The sequence below is a fragment of the Camelus bactrianus genome, chromosome 8, assembly GCF_048773025.1.
Source record: "Camelus bactrianus isolate YW-2024 breed Bactrian camel chromosome 8, ASM4877302v1, whole genome shotgun sequence".
NCBI classification, from domain to species: Eukaryota; Metazoa; Chordata; class Mammalia; order Artiodactyla; family Camelidae; genus Camelus; species Camelus bactrianus.
Genome location: NC_133546.1, coordinates 95,115,522 through 95,140,093, shown reverse-complemented (window position 1 = coordinate 95,140,093; position 24,572 = coordinate 95,115,522). Strand labels below are relative to the sequence as shown.

At 39.9% G+C, this 24,572-nt stretch overlaps 1 protein-coding gene across 1 annotated transcript in view; it reads right to left on the bottom strand.

Moving 5' to 3' along the window:
- LOC141578440 (uncharacterized) overlaps positions 1 to 24,572 on the bottom strand; it is a 147,687-nt gene that overhangs the window by 17,899 nt on the left and 105,216 nt on the right. The window contains exons 22-27 of the mRNA XM_074368893.1: positions 16,962 to 17,147; positions 16,352 to 16,408; positions 15,995 to 16,202; positions 15,016 to 15,075; positions 14,265 to 14,485; positions 8,003 to 8,202 (exon numbers count right to left, since the gene is read on the bottom strand). The gene's annotated coding sequence lies outside the window, so the exon portion shown is untranslated. The remainder of the gene's footprint in view (positions 1 to 8,002; positions 8,203 to 14,264; positions 14,486 to 15,015; positions 15,076 to 15,994; positions 16,203 to 16,351; positions 16,409 to 16,961; positions 17,148 to 24,572) is intronic.

Sequence of the window (24,572 nt, the reverse complement as noted above, 5' to 3'; positions counted from 1 at the left end):
ACCTTATGCAAGCTTTGGAAGACATGATAAAGTAAACCTTAAAGTTTTAAAACATTGAATTCTTTGTTTACAGCTCTCCTGATTGATAAAAAAATGCCAATTAAGGAGATACAATTGGGTCTGGGTGACAGAGCAGTTCTCTGGGGAACTGGAAGCTTGTGTCTTTGTCTTGCAGACCAGAAATGTAAATACAGAAACAGTGACCTAGGACTGAGCCTAATTAGCTCAATGTGATAAAACTTAGGGCCAAGAAATTTTTGGCATTTTAGAACTCAGAACTCTGACGGGTCCTTCAGACTTTGTCAAGAAATCTTAAATATCTGTTTCATAAATAGTAAGCTTTAGTGATTTGAGCAAGCAAATTCAGCTTAATAGAACTATTATTATACCTATCTTATAAGTAACTTTTAAAGTGAAGCTATGAGATCTCTAGCTTTTGTCTGTTTATAAACCTGCGTACACATTACAGATGTGAGATATTTATACAGCTAAAAAATAAATCAAATTCAAAGAGCTCTGCTTAATTGACGTAAAAAATAAGAGCTTATAAATTAAGTATTTTTAAAATAAAAACTGAACAAATTGACTTTCAGCATCACGTGAACTGGAAAAATTCAATATTAAGATAATATTTGATATTGTTTAGTTTAAGTATGTTCTAATTAATATAGACATCTTTAAAGTCATCAATATTAAGTATAATACCTTTACTGTACCTAGGTTTAATGAAAGTCAAATAAGATTCTGTTATATCTGGTGCAGATTTGTCAAGAAAAAAATAACAGTAATGTGGTGTGGTAAAATTTTAAGTAAATTAAATGCAAATGAGATGAGAGCTTTGGGTAAATTTTTAAAATATATTTTTAAAATGTATGCTTAACATAATCTCTAAATGTTTGGTATCTTTAAATTCTAGAGTTGTGCTAAATTAAGTTAAATGATAGGATTTTATTTAATAGCTATGCCATTTTCAGATAAAATAAGATTGAAATATGAATTACTTAACATTTAACTTACTCTTACAGAGAAACTAAAGGTGTTTAGATATATTAATAAATGGTTGGTGCCACCCTGAAATAGACTCTATTTTTAAGGGAATGATCTCAGTATCCTAGGAAAGTAAGATAAATGTGTAAAGGAAGATATAAGAATGGAATTATATTTTGTTAATGAAAAATAGTGACTTTGTCCTGAAGCTGGTTATTTCTGAATGGAAGAGAAAATAAGGGACACACTAATATGAGAATAGAAAGCTGTGGAAGGCTTGTGGAAGAGGTACCCTGAGGAAAGAGTTTCGTACGTTGTCGGAAATGGCTAAATTTAGAATCAACTTGGGCAAAGTAAATGAATCTTAGAAGTAAGTTGGTACAAGATTAGATTTGGTTTTCTCGCTGTTAAGAGGAAACATTTTTCTTGAAATGTTAATCCACCTTCAGCAACAGATTGTAAACCTTCTTATACCACTTAACTGATCTGTTCTGCCTTTACCTTTGACGTATTTTCTTGTTAATGAATAAGTACTGCTTTACAGTGACCTATATGTTTATCTGACCAAGTGTTCTGAAATCTTTTAAAAAGATCCCCAGATATCAATTTCTAATTAAAGTTCTTTTAATCTCCAGTTAAGTTTGGGAAGTTACAGATGGCCCCTGAAACATCCCAAAGAGAGATTTTAAAACAGTAAGTTTCATTTGGCATGTTAAATAACATGATATTGTCAAATGAATAATAAATCTTCTAAGGTTATATTGTATGAGAAAATATTATTAATATAGATATTCTAGAAATTATATGGTCTCCCTAAAATTCTGGTATATCTGAAATGTTACCAGTGATAATTCTGGGTATAGTGACCAGGTTTCTTTATCGATTATACTGTAATGGTGTTTAAGCATGCTTTTAAATCTTTGTCTTTTATAGACTTTTAATTGTTTTCATCTAATGATTTTGAAAATGCTTTCTCTTCAAGGAGATTTACTGATTTCTAATAAATTTCAAACGATAGCACTGAACTAAACTGGGTAAGAAATTTTAAATATCTAATGAAAACTCTGATTAAAAGAATTAGTTATGTGGGACTAAGTAAACTGATGAATATGGTTATAATTTTTGATGTTGTTTGAACTACTACTGGCTTTTAACCTGTTTCCCAGACATAAACTCTTCCTTTTAAGCTAGTTATAAATCACAGAAATTTGATAAATTATACCTATGTAAGCAGACTTGAAACAGTTATCTTTTCTCTCTATCTGATCCTTCAAGAGACTAAAAACTCTTAGGTCCCCAATGACTCTATCAGACAAATGAGGAAGATCATCTCCTAACAGATATAAGAATCTAAAGGTATTTTAAGAATTTTAAAGAGAAAAGAATTTACCTAAATCTGTAAGGCAGAAATCAATGACAAGCCATTGACGTGGCTTTCCAGGCCTTAGCAAATCTTATTAACATTCTACCCTGAGACTCCTTATTAAAAGTTCCAACACAGCCAATTTAAAAAAGCCTATATGATCAAATAATCAGACTTGACTTGTAAAGAAATTAATCTTGATTTGGCTTTATTTGAGAAAAATGAGGGTAATTTTAGAGAGAAAAAATATTATATTTTACTGGATATTAAGTTCTAGTTTTGTTAATTGAGGTCTATATTTACTAAGACACTTCCCAGATCATTCCTTGCTTCTATGTCATATTGCTGTACAGTTTAATTTAATTATTAAAAGGATACTCTAGGTTTGTTCCTGAAGCTCAGTAATCTATTCTTGTGTAAATTTCCAATGCTCCATGACCTAAGCCAGGGGATTATACATACTGGAACATGCATGACTTAAAGAACTGTCTCCAACCTGAATGGAAAGACCTTTTATCAAGTACTCTTAACTAGACCATACACACAAAAGCTGAAGGAAACGGAATTTCGGATTCATTTCCTATCAGAAACAGCCCCTTCAGTGCACTGACCTATAGAGCACTGCTCACCTGAAAACAATGCCAAAATGGTGAAAAAGCTACCAGGCCAGGATGAGAAGAAGACGACATCTGAGCTCGACAGCTGACCCAAGACAACGGACCAGGCTTGTATACCAATTACTTTGACAATTTCTCCTACCTTTGATTATGAACTACTCCAATTGTTAAGTTTATGGTAAATTACCTATGTCTAGTACTTCTGTGTTACCTTGGTGGGTTTCCCTACTCCAAGGCTCTAACTAGATAGCCCTCAGAAACGTTATTCTAAAAATAATTTATAGTTCTGTTTAGGCCACTGTTGATCTTACAACGTGGGAGAACTCACCTGGCCAATTAATACCTGCTCGGAGCCTGACCATAAATATGAACTTTCTCATAAGATCACTCAAACTCAATCAGAAATACAAGCAAAATTTTAACCCAAAAATACAAATTCTCTACTATTAAATTCTTACTCGTGACTTTATAACGTTACTAGCTATATTAGTTATATGCTCTCTATTTTATAAAATTGTTGTCTGTTACATTTCCCAACGTGTAACTAGGCCTACAAGATTGATGATGGCTAAACATCCTGAAGAAATAGATAAAATTTTTAACCCTGCATAAAATAAATGTAATAGTGTGATTCTAGGTATGGGAATGAGCAACGAAGGGCAAACATTTCCTGGATCATAATAGACTAGTAAGACAGGCGATCCAGAGAAGTTTTAGTATCAACAGGGCCTGATAAAAAACCTAACACCTTGAATGGCAGCTCAGAAAATTCTTCACCTGAAATAGGAATGAGCCATCCTAGCACCGTGGGACAAAATTGGTCATGAAATGTCTCTCAAAATATAGGTCGAATTTAGGACCAAGGGGGAGCACTGTGAATGAAAATACTACAATGTGAGTGAAAATACTGCAACCATGTCAGTAAACAAAGAGTGCTGAGACCAAGCCCTCAGCAGCTGCTGCCACACCCCAGCAAGGATATGCCTGAAACCCAGCCTTTCAGCCACTCACAGTGGTGCCCTCTGAGCAGACTCAGAATAAGAAAGGACAGGATACTGTCCCTAGATAGCTAGGTGCTTGCCAAAGGAATGAATTCAATAACCCATATGTTTGCTTCATCCCATACATAGAAAAGCACTAAATATTTGAAATTGAGATATCTGGCTTTCTTTAGATAACAAGCAATCTTTTATTGTTCCAAGTACCTGGTCTTTGTTGTAAAGCTCCTATTTATCCAAGCTCCTCCCCTACCTCTTGTGAGCAGTCTCTCAGAGAGATCTGAGAGGCTGTCATACAGGCTCGAGCCCTCCCGCCAAATAAAACATAACTCTTAAATTTTAGGCTGAACGATTATTTCAACGAAGTCCCAGAATAGACACAACTCATCAATTCTGTAATGGAACACACTGAATCAGGAACCAAAAGCATGTACTAGTCCCGAAAAACTACGGTTTCCTCTTTCTTCCTGTCATTATACAATCCCACCAGAACTCATTAATTTGCTGTCTGCACGCTTGGCAACCAAACTCAGAGAAGATTCAACTTAACAGAGCTCCATGCTGGGGAGAACCCCCTGCAGAAGCACAGCGGTCGGCCTGCCCTCCCGCACGCTCTGCTGACCCCTAGTGTCCTCCGTGGAGACCAGGCCAACAGAACTGCTCCAAACAGCTACAAAGTCCCACAGATTAAATAAAAGCATTTTATTTTATACTATATGTTATGTATATACTCATCTCTGAAAACAGCTTTGCCAGAAGCCCAAATCTTCAACATTAATCTGCAAAGGTAAATCCGGTCCCCAAGGGAAAACAAGTTTTAAGATGATGTTAAGGCCTCCAAAGTCCTCTCCAGGACCATCAACCAAACTGCCTGCAGGCCTGCAGCTGCAGGCGGCTACATGTCTGCTTTTAAAGCAACCCCTTCCTGCCCTCGGGAATTACAATGTCCCTCTATGCCCTCTCATCTCAGGGTAACAGCAGCCGCTGCAGAACCTTGCAGGGCAGCACTGACAAGACTGGACAAAAGGATCAGAGCTAAACTAAGCCTTCTGATGACACGAGCTGTGTCACTCTACAGATGAAGATATATATAGAGAGTAGTGGGGTGATATTGCTCAAAGTCACACAGCTAATAAGTGGCAAAGTCCATACCTCTGCTCCTCCCTCTGGCGTGATGCCCCAGCTGGGACGCCCACAGGGTTCTCTCGTGCCTGCCTGACCAGTCCTTTACTGTCACTCATAACCCACAACACGGTCTGATCCTAGCCTGCCTTTTCAGCATCTTTTCCTTCCAATCTCGCAGGAACAAGGCTGCTTGGGCCACTTTATGACTTCCGGCTTCCCAAAACCTCCATGCTCAGGCTGGTCTTGCCTGTGCATCCTTCCCCCTGCTCAGAGGCACTTCTTCCCCTGCAGGAGGACTTTTCCACTCTCCGCAGGGACACCCCCTCAGGGGAGCCCTCTTCTTGCCCTCAGAACGGCAGGTGTCCCAGGCCACATCCTGAGCTGCCCCATTAGGTCTGCGGGTGCTCAGGTCTGCTAGTCAGACCAGCAGCCTCAGAGCCAGGAATTATGCCCGGGTCACCCTGCAAACCTACTGCCCACCTCACAGCCCCCAGCCAGCAGGCCACCTGGAAGTCACAGCAAGTGCCCCACCCAATACAGAAGTCTCTTCATTTGCCAGCACCGCTGATGACTGGTCTCCAACCTTTGGTCAGTTTTGCAAAAAAGAGCACCTTCCACAGTGAACAGGGGGTTTTCGCTTCTGCTCCCATCCTTACTGCAAACGTCAAGGGAAACCAAAAGGCCTTTTCTCAACACTTTTCTGATGACACCTTCCCACCCACTATACTCATATGCTCAAGAAAATTGGGTCCACGTGATTTTGTTTCCCTTACGCTAAGTGGCTCAAAACACTGTGTGATTTTTTTTTCCTTTTTTGAGGGTATTTGTACTCAGTTTCTCGGCTTTAATCTGTTTTTGTCTCTCTCTTCAGTATCCCAAGCAGTTACCATTTCTTAGCCCCTTCAGCAGCCTCCCTCCCAAAATCTAGTCTAGGAAATCAGCTGTGATGAGGGGCCTGGAGGCAGTCACAGAAGAAGCAACTAAGGGACAGAGAGGAGACATAGTTTGCCCTAGGTGATCAGCCTAAACCCCCAACAGTGTGTTTCACATCCCTCTGTTTAACTCTTATGCTAAGCAAGCTAACTTTTTGTAGATTATGGTTATAAACAGATGAGGCATCAAAATACATACAAGGACACACATCAACTCTAAGATGTTCATTAACTCCACTATTTTGTTTCTATTTTTTTATTTCTATTAAAAAATAATTAAGAAGCTCTGCAGTCAATATAGAAAAATGTTACTGGGTTTTAATCCAGAATATAGAGGTGTTGTGTGTCATTACTCATACTTATTTGTAAGTTCACAAGACAAATTGATATGAAGGTATCTCTCACCTCCTCCTACTCAGTACCTGCTCTCACCAAATCTCCCAGTCCACACATCTAACAGCCTTTCACTTCACCCACAGCTGAACTCATCAGTTTTCCCCCAGAGCTCCCTCTGCAGCTTTCCCTCCCCAGAGCACAGCAGGACCATCACTTACCTTATTAATCCACCCAGAATCCTGGGCCTTACTCCATCCTACCTTCACAGATAGCATTCATCCTTTCATTTTTACCATCTAAACATGCCTTCAATTTGTTCGCTTTTACCCACTGACCGTCCCACCGCTCAAGTGGAAGCCACCAACACTGCACACCTGGACTTACGAGTCTCCCAAGTGTCCCCACAGCCGCTCTCACGTACTTGAGACAAAAGGAATTGTGTCACTTCCGCGGTTTTAGGACTCTTTTCAAACCCACTCTTCTTAGAAGAAACTCCCAGTTCTTCACCTGGTAAAGATCTTTGCCATCAAATTGTCAGCTCAGGTAGAGGAGGACACGCCCTATCCCCTAGGACCCGCCCTCTGGCAGAGCATCAGCTTGGGAGGACCTGCTGAGCTACACCAGCCTGTATTCTAACCCTGGTCTTGAGTTCTTAGCAAACTGCTTCACTTATCCATACAAATCCAAGGTAGATGAGAAAGATTTTAGATGTTGAGCTAGACTATTGATTTGGGGATTTTGCACTAGCAACCTGCAAGTACATGTTCTAATGATTCCGTCTTCTTAAAACCACACCCAGATTTAAGGAGTATTTGTGGAATGTCTTCGGAGTAAAAGAGAATGTACTTTAACAGACTATATGTTTTATAACATGAAAAACCCTGACAGGGTCACAAATGGAACCACCTCACAAGTGACAGAAGACAGGTGAGAGGCACAAAGCAACAGGTCACAGAGATGGTAAGAGCAAAGTTGTTTCTCCAACCCCCCAAAAAATTTTTGAAAGAACAGAAAACTCTGAATTTTGAAAGTAAAACACTATCATATAAAGAAATAAAATAAATAATCCTCTTCATCAGTGTTTCAAGATCTGAATGCAGAATTTTTAGCGTGCCATACTGAATCCTAGCACAGAAAAATCAGATGGACTAGTGGTGAGTAAGTTCCAGGGAAACGGCAGCAATTCCTCCACTTGTAAGAGGACACACACTCAATTGTCGAAAGTGATTTTAAACCACATTCTGGAGAAATTCAGAAGATTCAGGCACCGATTCTAGATGGTGATGACACGGAAGGACGGGTTGGATGCATGCTTCTAACTGATTCACCGGCATTCTTACACTACAGGGGGAAACGGAGGCTCTCAGTTATGAGCAGAGATGTTCCTGTCGTGTCTCCCAGGGCGTGCCTCGGGGACTCAGTGCCCTGCAGCAGCCTGGCCCCAGGCGAGGACCCGCAGCGTGGCCCACTCAACCAGGAGGGGCACTGTGCTTGAGAAAGCCCATCCCCGATGGGAGAAAGAGGGGCTGGTGGGGTTGTGTGTACCTATAAATGATCATAGAATTACACCTTCATAAATTCATCTGACAAAATTTATATTAGCAGGCTATTTAACAAAATTTCAATTGTCAGTGTTAATTTTACCATTCCTTTCCTCTTGTCCCCTGCACTCTGAGACAGGCTTAGGCTCTCTCACACCTGCAGCTCTCATGCAATATTTGTGAAGTCATTTTACTTTGCTGCAAGTGTCCTCGCTCCCCGTGTCGCTGTGACTGTCGTCTCTTAACAGAGTCAGATGTCTTCCTGGATCTCTCCCTGAGTTCCTTGCTCCTGCTTCTCAGATCCTGAGATAAAGAACAGGTGAAGACACATGACTAGAAAAGGCACTGTGGACTTGACCAAAGTCCTCAGTGACCCCCTAGGTGAGTGCTGCCCACCCCTTACCTTCGATTCTCAACTTTCTGCCCAGGGTGACATCCAGACAGGAAAGAGTCTTGGGCCCAATTAAAAGCTGTGTGGCTTGGGTGCAGGGAAATGTGCAGGAGTTGGTTCTGGAGCCGGGCCCCTCCCCACCTCTGCTACTCTGTCTCCCGAGGCCCCGCACCCAAGCCCCCAGGCTCCCTGATATTCTGTCCTTCTCTTATACACTACTCCAAGCCCTTTTCCCCTTCCTTTATTCCCTGATTATCCTCAGCTGGAGTGATTTTTTCATCACAGCATCTAAAAAAATTTCCTACAGCTGAAAAAGTAGTCTCCAGAGGTCAATGCCCACATGGTGGTTCCTGAAGAGAGCCCCTGGTTAGGGGGACCCTCACCAACACTCACAGGGCATCAGACATGTTGCAGGGTCGACCACCCCCAACAAGAGTTTGCTGTGACCCCTATGCCCGCACAGCATCCCTGTTCACAAAACTGTAGTTGGGCCACTTATCCGTTATTAAGGAGCAAAAGTAAAAAAATTGCTCATGTTTCTTACTAAAATTATCTATGAGGTGGAAAAAGAAATTGTAATAGAAAAGAACAAATTTGACTCCATGTTAGATGTGTTCGTTTGGCTTTAAACCTGTACCCTATTTTCTAGGCTAAGACTTGTTATCTCTGCACCTTTTGTAAAAGAAAGTTGCCTTTAGCCTGAAATATCCAGGAGGGCCTATTCTGCGGGCTCTGATCTTTAAGGATGTTAGCTCTTCTACACTTATGTAGAGATGGCAAGTTGCAAAATAAAGAATAACCTTTGTTTTTTTTGAGGTTTTACAGGGGCGCCATGATTTGACCCACATGGACAGCTGCAAGAACAAAGGATTCCAAGGAAATAAATTCATACAGCAAGAAGTTTGCAACAACCAACCACACCCCCACCGCTTTTTAGTATAAAAGGAGACTGAATTCTGACTTGGGGAAGAGAGTTCTCCTGGATATCAGTATGCCATCTTCTGAGTCTGCCAGCTTTTCAAATAAAGTCACTACTCCTTCCTCCAAAAGCTCATCTCCCGATTTATTGGCCTGTCATGCAGCAAGCAGAACGAGTTTGGACTTGGTAAATAAATTACTGCATTAGAGGTAGTATGTCTCCACTGTTTCCTCATTTCCAGTATGTCACAACCAATCAATTTTATATGCTGTTTAACAACACGACCAAAAAACCTATTATATGGAATTGATTCCATGGAAATAAAATTATTTCTACTCCTTCAAAATTTTTTCTTTCTATTTTATTTTGTTTTGCTTATTGAAAAGAAAATAAAAGTCAAATCATTTTATTTCACGTATTTTTTATAGCTACATATTGAAAATACTACAAAGATATTTAAATTGCAATAAAAATTGTTCATATATTAGTATAAAGATATATACACAATCAATGCAGAGTAGGAAAGGAGTGGATATTTACTAAAAATTCACTGCACATCCAGTCTTTTACAAGCATATGCTGGAATATAAGCTCTATTATCCAGGGGTCCACCACCCCCATTCTCACTGCCGAGTCCCAAAGTAATCAACCTCCAAGACACCAGCATAGAAACACGCGATCACTATTTTAGGTATAAATGAGGGAATTAGCTCATTCAATTCTAAAACAGAAACCTTAAAATAAATACTGAACTTATTTACAAACAAAGAAAATTGGACACAAAAAAGTACAGTTTCTCCCCCAAGTAACAAAGATAATTACTGGTAAAGGCAAGATTTGAACTCATCTGCCTGATTCTAAAAAATAAGGTGGAAATCCCCTTCGACTGTGGAGGTCCAGCAGCACAGCCTATCACCCTATCTTTGTTCAGAACTAGCTTTAGACAGTCTGAGACAACACCGCATTCCTATGGAACTCGAGGGCAAACGATAACAATAAGGATTTTATATTCAGTAGTATCTTAGATCTCATTTATATAAAGTGTCAGCAGGTCAGCAGAAAACTCTGGGAAATATGAGTGGGTCCAGAGCTTTTTGCTGATAAGAAACAATCTATCAGGACAGAGTGACCTTCCCATGAGAGGCCTCATGGACATAAACTAAAGGCAGCTGAGCAATGAAAACTAGCAAGACCATGGAACTCAAGCAAGAAAGATCCCTGCCATCCCCCACCCAGTTGCCTCTTCACCCACATGGACAAGATGGCAGAAGACCCAGGTTCTTCTCCAAGTTACAACATCATGGATTCTCACTCATAAAAAGTTACGACTTTATGCTGTCTTAAGCGCTTTCCAACTCAAATATGATGACACCAATATCTCAGCAGAATGTCTATGTCTTCACTTTCTCTCTTCTATTAGGATACTATATCTATGGCCAAAAAGAAGAAATCCAATTAAAAACACCATGCACGAAGGCTGGTGAAAGTCTGCGTAAGAGACTTTGTTCTCACGCTCAGTGAATGAAAACTCAGAAAAAGTGTTCCTTCTCCCTCTGCAAGTCGGAGGTAGCCTGATTGTGTGTGTGTTTGTGTGCAAGCGTGTGTGTGTGTAAATCAAATACAATGCATTCTGGGATGTGTACAGTTTTTTTTATGTTACTGTCATTTCATGAGGATGAGCCAACCTTTAAAGTAACTTGAATCTAGTGTTTTGAGAGAGTCCCAGGATCTTTTGATGGAGGAGGGGAAAGGGGAAAGGAATGGAGGAAAGAAGTAAATGAAGCAAAGGAGTAAGAATACTACTAGGGAAAGGCAAGACTTTAATTTTGTTCCTACTTGCATCACACACAAATTAGGGACTGGCTTTCCCCTATGTCTCGTCAAGCACTGAGTTGCAGAAGAAGAGGCGACAGCCCATTTCTCACTGAGATTGTGACTGTACATGGCATCTTATAGACACAAATTTTTTACCCTGATCAAACACTAGCAGCAGGCCGTAATTCTCCTGTTTTGAGAGACAAGAAAACAGGAGTTCAAAGAGGATGTATAACTTGAGAAAAGTCAGAGGACCAGTAAACTAAAGAGGATGAATTCAAACTCAGATCTGAATGCAGAGTCTGATCTTCCCACTCCCAGGGCTGGAAAATCCTTAACAGACAGGCTTCCCAGCTCCCTGCATTGTTCCTGGCACCAAGCATTTCCCATGGCGATGGTCTCCTGTTCTCACAGACACAGTGCTCTGTGCAGCCAATAACCTCCATTCGACCTTGATCATATACCTGCCTCACTCACCAGGCTTCTCCATACAGGCAGGAAAGCTGGCTTTCAAGTGCGTACAAAGACACCCCTGGTCTTACCTGGGCTCTTCAGTGGCTTTTCCAGCATAAAGGCAGCCATGAAAGTGCTCACAGTTTGTACATGAGCCACACTACCTCTCTCCATCTGTCTCCCTACCTATACTACTTAGCTATGACCATTTTGAGAATCTTGGAAACAAATTTTTAAAAACAGAAAAGAAAGTATTCTGTAACAAGTACTTAATACTTACAATTTTAAATGACAAGTTACAAAGTGAGTATTTACAAATTGAATCTGCCTTCCTAGGTGTCAGTTTTAACAGTTAAAAAATATAATAGCAAAAAATTCTCACTTACAAAATTAACAAAAACATCAACAATAATCTGGAATAAACTCAAAAACAATGCCCATGTTGTACATGGAGAAACACAGGACTGTACTGAGGGGTAAAGTAAGAAGTGTGAATGCAGAGACATCAACATATTGTATGGAGGAAAGCAGTTTTGTAAAGATGAACGTTCTCCTAAAGATAATTCAAAACTTACTAAAAAATCCCATGACAGCTCTTATCTGTTTTTTTTAACTTGAACAAAATATTTTGGAACTCTTCAGGAATAATAAAGACATAATACTAGACAAGAAAATTGGGGATGGAAAAAAGAATAAAAAAAATCGCACTGTCAGATATTAAATAAATTTTTACAATAAGTAAGATATAGCACTGGAGTAAGAAAGTAAGACTGACAGAAATAAACCATGAGCTCAAAAAGAGACTCTAGTGTACATAAATATTTTGTACAGGTGGTATTTCAAATCAAAGAGCAAAGTATGAATTCAATAATTGTCTTGGGACAATCAGAGAATCACCTGGAAAAAACAAATTCTATTCCAGTCATAATGACCACAAGAAAAATTACAGATAGTGATGTAAATATTAGAAAGTACTAATAACAGCAAATACAACACTTTGCTCATAGTAATTCAACTTCTCCTCACTATAACAAGTAGTATTATCATCTCCATCATAGAGATTAAAAAATCCTACAGAGGAGATATATACCATTCTAAGAAAGTATTTCTAAGAATAATATCAAGGATAAAACCCAAAAAGAAGACATTTACTGTCTTAAGATTATTTTCGGCCACAACAAAAATAAACCTACTGAACAAAATGAAAGGCAAGAAATGACAAGAAAAAGCTCTGTGATACATGTTAATGAAGACAAGGGGTTAATGTTCATAACATACAAAGAGCTGTCACAAAGCAACAAGAAGCTCCCTCACTTAAATGTGTGCAAAGGACAAAAGGGATCATTCACCTTTTAAAAGTCAGATGGCTAATGAGTGAAAAATGCTCAATACCTCACTGGTCATCAAGTGCAAACTAAAACAATGAAAAAGCAATTTTGTTCATCATATTGGCAAATGTTTTTAAAAAATATTCTAGGTAGTGTCCATCTTTGAGAGAACAAACTGAGCGATTTTTTGGAGGACGACGTGTCAATGGATATGTAAACTTTGAAAAATGTGTGTACACAGACTGAACTCCATTTTAGGAATCGTTTCATTTAGAAAAAAATCAGTTCAAAAAGATGTACTCATCAGAGCATTTACACAGCACTGTTTACAATGGTGGGAAGAAAAGCTGAAGTGAAATCATATCCAGCGATAGAGAATTGGTTACATAATTTATTCTACATCTTTTCATTCCCCGCAGGAGAAGGAATTTCTAGAGTCACTTGAAAGGAGCCTGTGATGTATGTAATTGTCACATCCAGGGACTAAATTTCCAAAAACCTTAACTAAAGGAATACTCATACAAGATCACAGGAATGTTTGTACAAGAAGGACGCCAGTCAAACACCCTTTCTGACAGTGGAAAATGGAGAAAACTTAAGTATCCACCATCAAGACAATGATGCGGTAAATCAAAGCGAGCTGTGGGCACTAAGGGGCAGGCGTTTTGGCGTGGTCCAAGGCCTTGTCCACAGTACTCTCCCACCAAAGGTGTCCTTACACAAGAGACCAAATTTACTGCACATCAGGAGACCCCTCTACTCTATCTGAAAGGACCAGGTGAGTCTGGAGTGGGAGGAGGTCTATGATATACACGTCAGTGAATAAACCGAGCTGCACAAAACATATAGTATGGCCTTATTTTTCAATAAAGCATATATACACACACATATACATAGATTTCTCATATACATGTATGTATGTATGTGTATATATATATGACAGGCATAAAAGTCATGAAATATATACACCACATTGTCAGCAGTTTTTACTCTCAGGAAAAAAAGGGGAAGGGATGTAGGGGCCTTTCGGTACCACCACAGTTCTCTTTTCAGTATTTCAGTTAAATATACTTGGAATTTAAAAGTTTATTTAAGTCCGAAGTAAAATGGATGATGCCTCCACAAGACAGAATGCTATACTGGTCATTAAAGATCATGCCAGGGGAGAGAGAATACTGTAGAAAAACGTGTAATAAGCCGAATGGAAAATGGAGGTCTCCACACAGTAAACAGGCAGAGAGTGATCGCTGGTTTTTATGACAGACATAATACACACTGATGAAAAGAACAGAAAATAGATGTTAAAGTGTTAATTATTATCTCTGAGTAGTGAGACTAGGATAGACCTTTTTGTCCCTTTTTTCAGAATTATTATATTAAATACACATTATTTTTCATCTGAAAAAAGCATTTTTAGATGTCTAGTACCACACATTGAAAAAAATACACGAGTACTTACAGAAATAACTAGGAGACACGGCAGCAGCGTCACACAGTGTAGAACGGGAGATCCTGAATAGCACCTCGCAGTTACATAAGGACCCACAAAGTGAGAGCACCTGCTGTCACAGGGCGTAGCCCCCTTCTATTTGTCAGTTGTGTCTTCAGGGCTGAGGCAGTTCTGAGCACGGCCAGTGTCAGTGCTGGTGTCTGGATGGATGCCACTGGAGGTGAGGGCACCTGCAAGCCGAGAGGAAGAACAGAAATCATCCTCTGCTTTTTCTGTCTTGTTTCTTTGTTACTTTTGAAGAGAGGTGTAAATAAGATAAACTAAATCTTCCCTACTAAAATTTCAGTAATGAAACCGTTTTTAAAGTGTTCACAACTTATATTCTGCCTATAACTGTCTTTTCAACAAAGCATCATATTTCTTAAACGTTAATTAACTCAGTTAATTAACTACCTGTTGAAACCTATTAAAGAACATGAAATGCACTATGTAAAATCACCACGCCTGCAGTGACTGGCACAGCTGTCTTGATAGCAGTGCAGTCAGCCCCCACCATCCCGTGGCCCTGAGCTCCTGATGCTGCTAAGAGAGCACGCTGCCACCTCAGATGGAGAGAAACGGTGAAAGCGTTTTCTGAAATCTACAGCACTGACAAAACATAACTGAAAAATCCCAGGCTCCTTTGAGGCTGTCATTTTCTGTTTCTGGCCTACACCCGTCAATGAGCAGAACCACCCCATTCCCGAGCCATGGGACTCACGTGGGAAGCAGTTTTGGAGAAATTTCCAGGTATAGAATGTAACCAACTATACATAGAACTCTGAAAAATGAAAAGATGCAATACTCTGATTTTGGAAGAAACTCAAAATATTCTCCTAAGCCTTAGTAGCTGGAAAGGCTGGGCATCTCCTAAGCCACTTATTTATTTCACAGCCAGTGAGCATCTCCCACAAACCCTGTTTCCCTGTGTCTGCTGGGAGCCTCAGGCACACTGTTGCTGTCGATCTTATAAGTCACAGGGCTGAGGCGTGTGTCTCACGCCTGCAACTCTCACACAGGCTCGCCTCCTAGCCTCACTGTCTGAACTTGGCCCCATTTTCTCACCTGTTTATTTGGTATCTGTTCTTCTGTAAGCAGCCTGAAATGCTTTTTGGAACAAGTCAGAAGAATCAGTGGGTAGAGAAATGGACAGATGTACAGGTGAGAGTTGGGGAGAAAGCGTGACTCCAAGAAAAGGGGAACAAATAAAAGTTCCTGTGCAAAACCCTCTTCTAGTCAGGGAAGAAAACCACCACGGAGAAGTGTGAAGAGGCAGGTGGCTTAGGACTGTTTCCTGGATTCCATGAAAAGTCACACCAAGAGATGAGAGGGTAGAACTATAAATAATAAAAGAAAATAGCATGCATGCTTGAAAAATATACCTACAATATGTACTTTCTAAAGAATAGATTCAAATCAGCACGGCCCAATAACACAATCGTTGGGTATTTACAGAAGTGAGAATCCCATCTCCTAACCACAAGGCATCCCTTCGGAGCACTGAGAGTCTAAACGGGACGGTCATAAATCTGTCACCGCAAAAGCGATGCTATCCTACCCTTACGAGGAATGAGCAGCTGTGCTCGGGCTGCTCACGAGCGCCATTTACACACCACAGCACCTCTACGGGAGAGGGACGCCTAGCGAGCCCCATCTCTGCAGGACAGAAAACAAGTCCGGGAGAGGCTAAGCCGACCTACCAGTTCTCCATCTCACAGGACTGGTCACTCCAGAGCAGGACTCGAACTCGGACCCACGTTTGTAACCGCAGTACTACCGTGATTTGTGTGCTTTTTGTGTGTATAATACATTTGTTTCCGGCATGAAAGGATATTTAACAAATGTTCGGTTGTCTTGTCTATCTCATTAGCTCACAATCTTTATATTTTTGAATTGTACTCTTTTCCCCTGGAGAAAGGAACGGAAAGAGCGGGAGTCAGAATGAGATGGGGCTCCATTCTTTATCTGTTACCTCATCTCATCCAGTCCCCAACCAGGGAGAAGGAGCAAATGTTCTCTTCATCTTTAAAGAGAGAGCTCCACTGATGGTGACTTACTCAACTCCAAAACCAAGTCTGGGGGAAGGGCACAGACAGCAACCAGAGAAGTATCACCTGTAGGAAGGAGAAAAGAGCTCAGGGGAGAGCTCAGGGGGTCAGCCTGATTTAATTTCAATGGATAATATAATACCACAGACTAAAAATACTAGCATGCAGTGAATTTGCTATTTCTTGACATCAAGCAAATTTTCATAGCCCGCATGAAACATTATCGTGAACTAGTGAAAGGAAGAGTCCACACTCAGGGAAAATCAATGCCACAGGCAGGCTGAAACCCAGGCTGGAGGAAAGGAAGAGAAAAGGCATAGTTAAGAAGAGGGGAAAGTCTGGGAAAAAGACATCATCACAAGGACTCTCCAGCATCATCCAGCAATCATATAATCATTCATTCAAGAGAGAGTTACTTAGGTCCTATTTTGTGCAAGATTTTACACAGGGCAAAGCAAGAGTGCAGCGTACATGGTGGCAGGAAGTGGCGGGGCTATAATACAATTCTGATCCTGGTACCTTGCACAATTGTACTCAGTATAAAGGCAAAAAAATAAGGTAAAATAATACTATGTAAACTCTACGCATTGTTGAAAAAAATTAAAGAATACCTAAATACCTGGACAGACACACCACGCACATTCCTGTATCAGATGACAGCGCTCTTGGGATGGCAGTGCTCCCCAGAGCGATCTGTATACTCAACGTGGTCTCGATCACAATCCCAGCGGGCTCCTCTGCAGTAACTGACTAGTTGCTGCTACTATTCATATGGGAATTCGAGGGACTCAGTAACCAAAACGTACTTGAAAAAGAAGAAAAACATGAGAGGATTTGTAATTCTCAATTTCAAACCTTACAACTGTATCTCCAGGTGAGATTAGAGGCCATTTTTAAGTTATTACTGGGTTTATCCTTATTTTCAAAATTCTGTACAATGAATATACCTGTTAGAATAAGAAAAATAAAAAGTAAGGTATCTTGTAAAACATGCACAGTGATTCATTCATTGGGAAAAAAACTTATTTTAACTATAAAGAGGTAAACAAATATCTAGTGAAAAAGGACTACTTAAAAACAAGTGTGCATTTACAATTTTCATAAATTGAAAACTGAAAAGCACAAAAACATCAAGTTTCTAGGGAGACTAGTGAAACATATTAATAGTTATTTTCAAAAATTCTAATTGAACAATGAAAACTCAAGAAAGGGAAAATTGTGATTGACACCCAAGTGCAAACACATGGAGAGCAAAGGCCTAGAAATCACAGTTCCTTTAAATCTGCTTCTAACTCAATAGGAGAGGAAATTCCTCACTTAGGGGACAGTGGAATCCCATACATAAGACAGGATACACAGTACAAACTGCAGTAGTATCGGGAGTGAATTTCTTAGAATTCTAATGTTACAACATTGCTGAAAAACTATAAAAACACTGACAGACAGATTAAAACACACAGTCATATATATTATATAGAAACATATGAAGTCTGCTCCCATGTTGCATAGAAATACAAACATATTTGTTCATTTATAGGCACTGATTACTTTATCCCAGATAGAATATTTCAACTAAAACAAAAAATCAATAATACACTCCTCTTGTCAAATCTACTTGATAAGTTACTCTGCTATGTAACCATAATGTGTTTAAGATAGATCTAAAATTAGTGAAAAATCTTTGTATGGTTTCTTGAATTGTTCTCAAAATTCCAAGCTTAATTTTAAAATAGATCTGAGCAGTATTTCTATATTATCTTTTCCCTTGTGAAATGAACAACACAGTCTGTTGTCAAAATTCTGTCCTTACAATGATTCACGAGCACCGTTTCCTAACAAAACTGGTGAACAGCAAGGCACTATGCAGACACTGTGACCAAATAAATGAAACACAAGGAAGACAGTGACCCTATTCTGGAGGGCTTATATTCTGTGTCAACAGCGGGTTTTTATTTGATTGGTTTGATTGGGTAGCAAAATAAAATCAATCAAGTACTTTCTGCTTTTAGCATTCTGTAAGTCATGACTGTTTTTAGTGTCATGAGAAGGAAAGACTTAAGCATAACTTGATTAGGTCAACTAGCAACAATCGTCACTGGAGAGTGAGTAATAAAGATGTTAACTGATAGAAATGCTTCTGCCTACATGAGACCTAAAATAAGTCTACACTGATATCCGAAAGGAAAATGAGGAGATGAGGTCCCCAATGTGAAAACAAACTAACAAGGAGTCAAAAAAGGAAAGACGTTTTCATTAACGATTCCAGGAAGTAGTGGAGCATGGTGGTGAGGATCACAGATGTTTGGGACGAACATGAGTGTCTGAACTCCCACAGCACTGGGTAGCTGTGAAACTGATATTTCAGAGAAATTTTCTGCATCTCAGTCTTCTATCCATACACTGGGGACAATAACCGCACCCATCTCCTAGAACGGTCCTACGAATTAAGTTATTTTATATATAAAATTTTAAATAAAATACCTCAGATTTTAAATAATACCCCAAAAGCACAAGGAACAAAGAAAACAGAGATAAATTGGAGTTCATCAAAATTTAAAACTTTGCTTCAAAGGGGACCATCCAGTAAGAGAAAAAACAACACACAGGAGAAAATTTTTTCTAATCATTTATCTGATAAGGAATTTGTATCTATAAAAAAAAAAGTACCTCCTACAACTCAACAATAAAAAGGCAACTCAATTAAAAGGTGAATAAAGGATCTGAAATGGTATTTTTCAAGGAAAATATACAAATGGCCAATAAGCACAATGAAACGATGTTCAATATCATTAGCTGTAAGGGAAATCAAGTCAAAACCACTAGGAGAAACCGCTTCACACTCACTACAATAGGTTATAATAAAAAAAAGTGTAACAAGCAGTAATAAGGACACAGAGGAAGCGGACCGATCAGCCCTTGCTGGTGAGGACGTAACACAACATGGCCACTTTGGAAAACAGCCTGGCAGGTCCTCAGAGAGTTGAACATTTGGTTTCTGAATGACCCAGCAACTCTGCTGTCTGGGCACAAACGTAAGAGAACTGAAAACAAATGTCCACATAAAAACTCCTACAGGAATGTTCATGGCGACACTACTCATCACAGCCAAAAAGCAGAAACAACCCAATTGCCTTTCACCTGATGAATGGGTAAACAGTGGGGCCCAGCCTTACAGTGGAATATTATTCAGCAATAGCAAAGCATAGAGTACTGACCCAGGCCACAACGTGGACAAATTTTGATAACGTTACTCAGTGTGAAATAAGTCAGTCACAATAGACGGTTCCACTTACATGAAGTGACTCGATTTAAATGAAATGTCCAGCACAGGCAAATCCACAGAGAGAGAAGAGTGGCTCCTTGGGGCTGGGGGAGGATGGGGAAGATGGGAATGACTGCTTATGCATACGGGGCTTCCTGTTGGGGGAATGAAAATATTCTAAGATTAAATGGGATGCACAATTCTGGGCATAGAGTAAAAACGACTGTATATTTAAATGGGTGAATTGTATTAAAACTGGTAAGAAAAAAAGCACCTCGGCCCAGTACCTTCCCTAGTAAATGCAAATTGCTAACTTTCATTAGAGGAAGAACAAACTGCCCTCAGCATGAAAGTAGGAGATCAGCAAATGTGAGTTAACCGAAATTGGACAAGAGCATTTCACTTGAAACAGTTGCTGAGTGTACACGAAATATTCAGAAATAGGAAAATCAGTTTCACATCAGGAAGAAGCATTCTGCTTCAAATGCAGATCAAGGTTTCGGCAAGCCCAGGTGCTAAAAATGACCAGAGAAGAAACCTGGTTTGTAAAACAAGCACCAGAGCCAACAAGGAAATGGTGGTGAGGAAAGCAGGCGGCCGAATATCTGGAACAGTTTGCTACAAATTATTTCTCCACTGAAAATTTAAAATAAAATGAAAGTGATAAAATGCTCTGTTGACCTCATGTGAATGGGCTTCCTTCGGTGCTCGACTGTTCTGTAACCCCGATTGAGAGGCTCAGGAGAATCAGCATGTCTCCTGGGAGTCCCCAAAGTACTGCCCACCAGCACGCTGACCACCATCACATCTGCCAGGGTTGAATTGCAGAGGAGACCAACTTCTGAAAGGCACAGGAAATTTTGACAAGGGAAGAAAATGCTGCAGTCAGTCCAGGGACATAGGCCCTCTGAGCAGAGGCCAGAAGGCTGCAGGTGAACTGCAGTGGCCGTGGGACATGAAGGGACCATCGGGGAGAATATCTCAATTCTCTCCTCTCTCTCCATCGGGTAGGAGAGATAAACCTGCATCCTTCTCACCTGGAACTGTGGGTTGGCTGGCAGAAGTCTTACCGACATGGAATGATTATTCAAGTCTCTGTGGAAAAAGTCAATAAATCGAGAGGGAGTAGGGAGCCAACTCCACGAGGCTCTCAATTGCACCCTTATTTATTGTGTATAATCAAAGGAAAAATTCATTAACAGTTGTGTGATAGTAATAGGAACTTCGGGAAAGACAGTATGAAGCAGAGATGGTAGAATACACAATGAGTACAAAGGATTAGTGTATCTTTAGAGAAGTCATGTGGTGAGGGGAACAAGATCCATTTTTAGACATGTGAATTACAAATCAGACCACCAGACCAGCCAGGTCCTTGTTCTGTGGATCATAGACTATCTAACAGCACACAAGCTCAGCGTTTATAACTGAGGGCCTCGGCCCTTGCTTTGCAACCAGCAGAGTGCAATCTAAAAGCTCAAATATGCAAGCAAAGCATTGTCTCTGCTTTTTAATGCAAGGAGACTGGAGTGAGGATGTACAGGCACTTGCTTGCAAAGCAGTTTCTAAGCATACATTTTTCTTCTTAAAGTTCACAGGCGGCTGGAGTGTGTTACAATTTGTTAAACCAATCATGGGCTCCCACATGGAACCATTATTGAGGACACCCTAGGATGACAAATTCTGCCTCTGGGTCTTTTCCTGCCATCTTCAGCCACTCTAGCAGGGTCTAGGCACATCCGTGAATAACGATCCTACAGAACAACCCACACTCTTAACTCCTGGTGCTTGAAACTTAATTTTAGCTCTACACAACTTACCATAGAAAAGTTTCAGAAATAAAAGATATAATATTCCTTTTATATCTCATCATATTACTGATTTTTCTGATTGCTCTAAGTTGCTTCTACTTGGTAAAGCACATAATTCTGCAGGTGAATTCAGTAATTTCCATTGGGCATATCTAGTCATTTTGGGCTCTCTAACTTCTATTGGTCAAATACCGATACACTTAATTGATTTCTTTGTTTATCAATTTCAGCCGGGAGGAGAGGGAGTGTCACTCTTTTCCTCAGCCCACCCTCAACATTTTTCTCATCAACTCAGGCCTCCCGAAAACAAAACAAAGTATTTGTTTCCCTTCTACTCTTTCCACAAAACCAACAGGAAACATCAGCCTGCAGAAAGAATTCAACACAAATGCTAAAACAAAAATCTATAAACCAGGAGCAACTCCATCTCCGAATCATGATACACAATGACATGAGAGTAAGTGTGTCAGGCACAAAGCATGCGTGAGCCTGACCAACTGATTTCTATTCTTCAAAGGAAGGAAGGTTTTCATATTTTTTATTATCATTCTTTGTCATTGTTTCTGATTATGCCAAAAAATAGTTTATGAAAGAATTATGCACTGCAATAACAGATTACTATTGTATCAATTATAGAAGGCATTCAGAGGGGATAGGAAAAGCCACCTCTGTAAAAATGCAAAATTTCTTCCCCTGTTAAGAACACGTATACAAAATGCAACAGAGAATTCAAATTCTTGTGGAGAGGAGCAAAAGCCACAGAACAAAAGCAAAGTCAATAGAATGAGTTAATTCAGAATTCACTGGACAAACATGCTCAATGCATTCAAATAATTTTAAAGGCACACTGCAAACCATTCACTTAATGATCTGCAGGCTAGAGGAAGCATTTCCCTCTTTAACAGACAACAGAATTCAATAGGGTTCCCCAAAAACAAGGACCAAAGAACAATCAGGTATTTAACGGTTCTCATAAATCAGCATGTTCTAAACATTAAAATCCAGAAATTTTAAACATTCATTCAAACCACAATAAAACAAGCATTTCAAAAAAAAAAAAAAAAAAAAAAACCAAAGAAACTAAGCACACAGATCATGTACATAGATTAATGAGCATGTCTTGTACCGCTGGAAGAAAGAACAGGCTATAGCCTTTTACTTGAAAAATAAAACTACTTTTAAAGATAACTGCTAAAACACATTTCACCATTCATGTTGCCTTCAAAATTCTGAGGCACTTGTATCTGATCAGAAAAGCAATTCTGAGTAATAGTATGTTACAATTCAGCGCCAGTTTGCTTTAGAAGAAAAAAGAAAAGCTACTGTTCCTCAAATCCTGCACAGAGTGTGAAGTGCCTCCCGGCCTCTTTCTCTTCCCGTTTTCTAAGCTCATGCTCCCCAACCCTTCTGAAACAAATATGACAACCTCTTATTCCCAATATGCCAAATGACAAAAGAATATCAATTTATTTGTGTAAATATATGCCTACATCTTGAACTGGAGGAGAAAGGTATCAGAAGTCCATATGGAACTTATTTCTACCTTCCTGAAATCACACACATAAACGTTCCCACAGACACAGACACATACTCCCTGGACTACTGGACACTTCACAAGCTTAGGAATTCCAACTTCTAGAAGATAACTTTGTAGTTAGTTTAAAATACAATTCTGTCAGCTTTTGAAAGCCTTGATCATCTGCTAAACCATCCAATTATCAAACAGACCCAATTAGCCTTCTCTGTAGAATGTAATTTCCATTGATGGCAAAACAGACCCTAAGAAGTACTGGATCAAAGACTCGTGTTTATCACTACCTATGATCGTTTTTAAGCACATTAACAGATTCAGAATTGTATGTCTCAACAACATTTATTCTTATTGAAATAGCATACGTGTTCAATTGTCTATACAGAGACTAGGCCCCATGATGGTGTTTAACATCTATTTTGTGTATTGCAATATTTATTTTCAAGTGCAGACAAGGAGGGTGTGTATTACTCAGTTGTAGAGCACCTACTTAGCATGCACAATGTCCTGGCTTCAATCCCCAGTACCTCCAAAAAAATAAATAAAAATAAGTGCATATTTAAAAATAAGAATAAAGTTATAAAAAAATACAGACTACAAACCACTGCAATCTAGCTGCTACAATTATACTAAAAAAACAAGGGTTTCTATCAAACACTGACTATATGCCAATTACAGAGAGAATCACAAATCACACCTGAAAACCATCACGTGTGATTCTCAGCAAACCTACTAAGTAGACACGGATGAGCAACCTGGCACTGCGGATGAGGAGACGGATCTCGGAGGAGCTGTGGACGCTGACAGTCCTGCTCCCCGCGACACCACGTCAGCCCAGGGCAAGCGCTGACAGAGCTGCTCTGAGGGGACACCCAGCTGCATGGAGCCTTGGGGCACTGGGGAGTCCCAGAAAACACTAAAAGTTGTTCAGTGAAAAACCAGCTCAAATATATTACATTGTGCCACATCCTTTAAACAGGGAACATGACTGAGACTTTTTGATGCCTCCGTGTCCTTTCCGCCATCATCAATTATTTGCCCTCTCAGCACGACCAGAGATGAACTGGACCCCATATGAAGTGCACTCAGATGGCAGAGCTTTTAAAGCTGTTTTATGAAGTTTGTAAGACTCTGTCTATGTCTCACACAGGCGGTCATCCATCACTTCTCACCGGTGTGGACGTACCACCTGAAATCACTCCTTTCTCCTTCTTTAAATCCCTTCATCTAATCCAGACTTTTCAACAGCAAAGCAGCAGCTCACCACAGACAGTGGACAGCTTCTCACCAAATGGACTCGAACAGCCTATCGGACTACCTGGAAGCCCTTTTCTTCTATTAAACCCACTTACGGGTACTTCATCATTTTCTGATTGGTGGACTTGGCCACCGACTGGCCAACTCATAGAGCTCCCAGCCTCATATCCGGGGTTGGGAGAGGACCCTGCTGTTTGGAGAAATCAGTGAGGAAGGCGGACATCCTCCAGCCAGGTCTGCACGGGTAGAAGTGCCACAGTGTGCTCAGAAATTATACCGTTAGCATCCCTGGGCTCCCATGGACTGTTTTCACATTAACCAAGCTCATGACACACTGATGCAAGAAAACCAGAAACTTATTAATGTAACAGA